Genomic DNA, 6,338 nt, shown 5'->3' on the forward strand with positions numbered 1-6,338 from the left:
AACCCTCAACAATCAGTCTTCAATCCTCAATCCTCAGTCCGCAATCCTCAATCCTCATTCTTCAATCCTCAATACCCAATCCTGAACCTTCAATCCTCAATCCTCAATCCTCAATTCTCAATCCTCAATCCGCTATCCTCAGACCTCAAACAGCAATAGTCAACCCTCAGTCCTCGTCCTCAATCCACAACCATCAATCCTCAATCCTCAATCTTCAATCATAAATATTCAATCTTCAGTCCTCAATCCTCAATCCTCAATCCTCAACCCTCAATCCTCAAGGTTCAATCCGCAATACCCAATCCTCAATCTTCTATCCGCAATCCTCAATCCTCAATCCTCAATCCTCAATCCTCAATCCTCAATCCTCAATCTTCAATCCTCAATACTCAATCTTCAATCCTCAATACTCAATCCTCAATCCTCAATCCTCATTCTTCAATCCTCAACACCCAATCCTCAATCTTCAATCCTCAATCCTCAATCCTCAATCCTCAATCCTCAGACCTTAAACATCAATACTCAATACTCAATCCTCAATCCTCATTCTTCAATCCTCAACACCCAATCCTCAATCTTCAATCCTCAATCCTCAATCCTCAATCCTCAATCCTCAGACCTTAAACATCAATACTCTACACTCAGTCCTCGTCCTCAATCCACAACACTCAATCCTCGATCCTTAATACTCAATCCTCAATCCTCAATGTTCTATCCTCAATACGCAATCCTCAATCTTCAATCCTCAATCCTCAATCCTCAATCCTCAATCTTCAATCCTCAATACTCAATCTTCAATCCTCAATACTCAATCCTCAATCCTCACTCCACATTCTTCAATCCTCAACACCCAATCCTCAATCTTCAATCCTCAATCATCAATCCTCAATTCTCAATCCTCAATCCTTAATCCTCAGACCTTAAACATCAATACTCTACCCTCAGTCCTCGTCCTCAATCTACAACACTCAATCCTCGATCCTCAATCTTCAATCATCAATATTCAATCTTCAAACCTCAATCCTCAATCCTTAATACTCAATCCTCAATCCTCAATGTTCTATCCTCAATACGCAATCCTCAATCTTCAATCCTCAATCCTCAATCCTCAATCCTCAATCCTCAATCCTCAATCTTATCCTTCAATCCTCAGTACGCAATCTTCAATCCTCAATCCTCAATCCTCAATCCTCATTCCTCAATCCTCAATATTCAATACTCAATACTCAATCTTCAATCCTCAATCCTCAATTCTCAATCCTCAATCCTCAATCCTCAGACCTCAATCGTCAATCTTCAATCCTCAATACTCAATCCTCAATCCTCAATCCTCAATCCTCAATCGTCAATCCTCAATCCTCAATCCTCAGTCCTCAATCTTCAATCCTCAATACTCAATCCTCAATCCTCACTCCTCATTCTTCAATCCTCAACACCCAATCCTCAATCTTCAATCCTCAGTCATCAATCCTCAATTCTCAATCCTCAATCCTTAATCGTCAGACCTTAAACATCAATACTCTACCCTCAGTCCTCGTCCTCAATCTACAACACTCAATCCTCGATCCTCAATCTTCAATCATCAATATTCAATCTTCAATCCTCAATCCTCAATCCTTAATACTCAATCCTCAATCCTCAATGTTCTATCCTCAATACGAAATCCTCAATCTTCAATCCTCAATCCTCAATCCTCAATCCTCAATCTTCAATCCTCAATACTCAATCTTCAATCCTCAATCTTCAATCCTCAATACTCAATCTTCAATCCTCAATACTCAATCCTCAATCCTCACTCCACATTCTTCAATCCTCAACACCCAATCCTCAATCTTCAATCCTCAATCATCAATCCTCAATTCTCAATCCACAATCCTTAATCCTCAGACCTTAAACATCAATACTCTACCCTCAGTCCTCGTCCTCAATCTACAACACTCAATCCTCGATCCTCAATCTTCAATCATCAATATTCAATCTTCAAACCTCAATCCTCAATCCTTAATACTCAATCCTCAATCCTCAATGTTCTATCCTCAATACGCAATCCTCAATCTTCAATCCTCAATCCTCAATCCTCAATCCTCAATCCTCAATCCTCAATCTTATCCTTCAATCCTCAGTACGCAATCTTCAATCCTCAATCCTCAATCCTCAATCCTCATTCCTCAATCCTCAATATTCAATACTCAATACTCAATCTTCAATCCTCAATCCTCAATTCTCAATCCTCAATCCTCAATCCTCAGACCTCAATCGTCAATCTTCAATCCTCAATACTCAATCCTCAATCCTCAATCCTCAATCCTCAATCGTCAATCCTCAATCCTCAATCCTCAGTCCTCAATCTTCAATCCTCAATACTCAATCTGCAATACTCAATCCTCAGCCCTCACTCCTGAATCCTCAATCTTCAATCCTCAATACTCAATCATCAATCCTCAATCCTCAATCCTCAATCCTCAATCTTAATCTTCAATCCTCAGTACTCAATCTTCAATCCTCAACCGTCAGTCCTCGTCCGCAATCCACAACACCCAATACTCAATCCTCAATCTTCAATTCTCAATCCTCAATCCTCAATCCTCAATCCTCGGTCCTCAAACCACAATCCTGAATCCTCAACCTTCAGCCCCAGTCCTCAACAATCAGTTGTCAATCCTCAATCCTCAAGAGAATATCATCATTTCACAGTTTTCAATACTCAATACTCAATCTGCAATCTTCAAATCTCTATCCACAAACATCAATTCTCATCACTCAACACTCAACACTCAGTCTTCAATCCTCAATCCTCAGTCCTCAATCCTCAATCCTCATTCTTCAATCCTCAATACCCAATCCTCAATCTTCAATCCTCAATCCTCAATCCCCAATTCTCAATCCTCAATTCTCAATCCTCATTCCTCAATCCTCAGACCTCAAACATCAATACTCAACCCTCAGTCCTCGTCCTCATTCCACAACGCTCAATCCCCGATCCTCAATCTTCAATCATCAATATTCAATCTTCAATCCTCAATCCTCAATCCTCAATACTCAATTCTCAATCCTCAATGTTCTATCCTCAATACGCAATCCTCAACCTTCAATCCTCAATCCTCAATCCTCAATCCTCAATCCTCAATCGTCAATCCTCAATCCTCAATCCTCAGTCCACAATCTTCAATCCTCAATACTCAATCTGCAATCCTCAATCCTCAGTCCTCACTCCCCAATCCTCATTCTTCAATCCTCAATACCGAATCCTCAATCTTCAATCCTCAATCTTCAATCCTCAATCATCAATCCTCAATCCTCAATCCTCAATCCTCAATCCTCAATCCTCAATCGTCAATCTTCTATCCTGAATACTCAATCTTCAATACTCAATCCTCAATGCTCAATCCTCAATCCTCATTCTTCAATCCTCAATACCCTATCCTCAATCTTCAATCCTCAATCCTCAATCCTCAATCCTCAATCCTCAATCCTCAATCCTCAATCTTCAATCCTCAGTCCCAAACCCTCAATCTTCAATACTCACTCCTCAATCCTCAATCTTCAATCCTCAATACTCAGTCTTCAATCCTCAATCCTCAATCCTCAATCCTCAATCCTCAATCCTCATTCTTCAATCCTCAATACCCAATCCTCAATCTTCAATCCTCAATCCTCAATCCTCAATTCTCAATCCTCAATCCTCAATCCTCAATCGTCAATCCTCAATCCTCAATACTCAATCCTCAATCTTCAATCCTCAATACTCAATCTTCAATACTCAATCCTCAATCCTCAATCCTCAATCCTCATTCTTCAATCCTCAACACCCAATCCTCAATCTCCAATCCTCAATCCTCATCCCTCAATTCTCAATCCTCATTCCTCAATCTTCAGACCTCAAACATCAATACTCAACCCTCAGTCCTCGTCCTCAATCCACAACGCTCAATCCTCGATCCTCAATCTTCAATCATCAATATTCAATCTTCAATCCTCAATCCTCAATCCTCAATACTCAATCCTCAATCCTCAATGTTCTATCCTCAATACGCGATCCTCAATCTTCAATCCTCAACACTCAGTCCTCAATGTTCAATCCTCAATCCTCAATCCTCAATCTTAATCTTCAATCCTCAGTACTCAATCTTCAATCCTCAATCCTCAATCCTCAATCCTCAATCCTCAATCTTCAATCCTCAATACTCAATCATCAATTCTCAATCCTCAATCCTCAATCCTCAATCCTCAATCCTCAAACCTCAATCGTCAATCTTCAATCCTCAATACTCAATCTTCAATCCTCAATCCTCAATACTCAATACACAATCCTCGTTCTTCAATCCTCAATACCCAATCCTCAATATTCAATCCTCAATCCTCAATTCTCAATCCTCAATCCTCAATCCTCAGACCTCAAACATCATTACTCAACCGTCAGTCCTCGTCCTCAATCCACAACCCCCAATACTCAATCCTCAATCTTCAATTCTCAATCCTCAATTCTCAATCCTCAATCCTCGGTCCTCAAACCACAATCCTGAATCCTCAATCCTGAATCCTCAACCTTCAGCCCTCAGTCCTCAACAATCAGTTGTCAATCCTCAATCCTCAAGAGAATATCATCAATTCACAGTTTTCAATACTCAATACTCAATCTGCAATCTTCAAATCTCTATCCACAGACATCAATTATCATCACTCAACCCTCAACACTCAGTCTTCAATCCTCAATCCTCAGTCCTCAATCCTCAATCCTCATTCTTCAATCCTCAATCCTCAATCCTCAATCTTAATCTTCAATCCTCAGTACGCAATCTTCAATCCTCAATCCTCAATCCTCAATTCTCAATCCTCAACCTTCAATACTCAATACTCAATCTTCAATCCTCAATCCTCAATCCTCAACCCTCAATCCTCAATCCTCAATCGTCAATCTTCAATCCTCAATACTCAATCGTCAACACTCAATCCTCAATACTCAATACTCAATCCTCATTTTTCAATCCTCAATACCCAGTCCTCAATCTTCAATCCTCAATCCTCAATCCTCAATCCTCAATCCTCAATCCTCGATCTTCAATCCTCAAACCTCAATCCTCAATCCGCAATCCTCAATCTTCAATACTCAATACTCAATCTTCAATCCTCAATCATCGATCCTCAATCCTCAATTCTCAATCCTCAATCCTCAATCGTCAATCGTCAATCTTCAATCCTCAATACTCAATCTTCAATCCTCAATCCTCAATCCTGAATCCTCAATCCTCATTCTTCAATCCTCAATACCCAATCCTCAATCTTCAATCCTCAATACTCAGTCTTCAATCCTCAATCCTCAATCCTCAATCCTCAATCCTCAATCCTCATTCTTCAATCCTCAATACCCAATCCTCAATCTTCAATCCTCAATCCTCAATCCTCAACCCTCAATCCTCGGTCGTCAAACCACAATCCTGAATCCTGAATCCTGAATACTCAACCTTCAGCCCTCAGTCCTCAACAATCAGTTGTCAATCCTCAATCCTCAAGAGAATATCATCAATTCACAGTTTTCAATACTCAATACTCAATCTGCAATCTTCAAATCTCTATCCACAAACATCAATTCTCATCACTCAACCCTCAACACTCAGTCTTCAATCCTCAATCCTCAGTCCTCAATCCTCAATCCTCATTCTTCAATCCTCAATACCCAATCCTCAACCTTCAATCCTCAATCCTCAATCCTCAATTCTCAATCCTCAATCCGCAATCCTCAGACCTCAAACAGCAATAGTCAACCCTCAGTCCTCGTCCTCAATCCACAACCATCAATCCTCAATCCTCAATCTTCAATCATAAATATTCAATCTTCAGTCCTCAATCCTCAATCCTCAATCCTCAACCCTCAATCCTCAAGGTTCAATCCGCAATACCCAATCCTCAATCTTCTATCCGCAATCCTCAATCCTCAATCCTCAATCCTCAATCCTCAGTCGTCAATCCTCAATCTTCAATCCTCAATACTCAATCTTCAATCCTCAATACTCAATCCTCAATCCTCAATCCTCATTCTTCAATCCTCAACACCCAATCCTCAATCTTCAATCCTCAATCCTCAATCCTCAATCCTCAATCCTCAGACCTTAAACATCAATACTCTACCCTCAGTCCTCGTCCTCAATCCACAACACTCAATCCTCGATCCTTAATACTCAATCGTCAATCCTCAATGTTCTATCCTCAATACGCAATCCTCAATCTTCAATCCTCAATCCTCAATCCTCAATCCTCAATCTTCAATCCTCAATACTCAATCTTCAATCCTCAATACTCAATCCTCAATCCTCACTCCTCATTCTTCAATCCTCAACACC

This window comes from Calliopsis andreniformis, unplaced genomic scaffold (genome assembly GCF_051401765.1).
Source record: "Calliopsis andreniformis isolate RMS-2024a unplaced genomic scaffold, iyCalAndr_principal scaffold0035, whole genome shotgun sequence".
NCBI classification, from domain to species: domain Eukaryota; kingdom Metazoa; phylum Arthropoda; class Insecta; order Hymenoptera; family Andrenidae; genus Calliopsis; species Calliopsis andreniformis.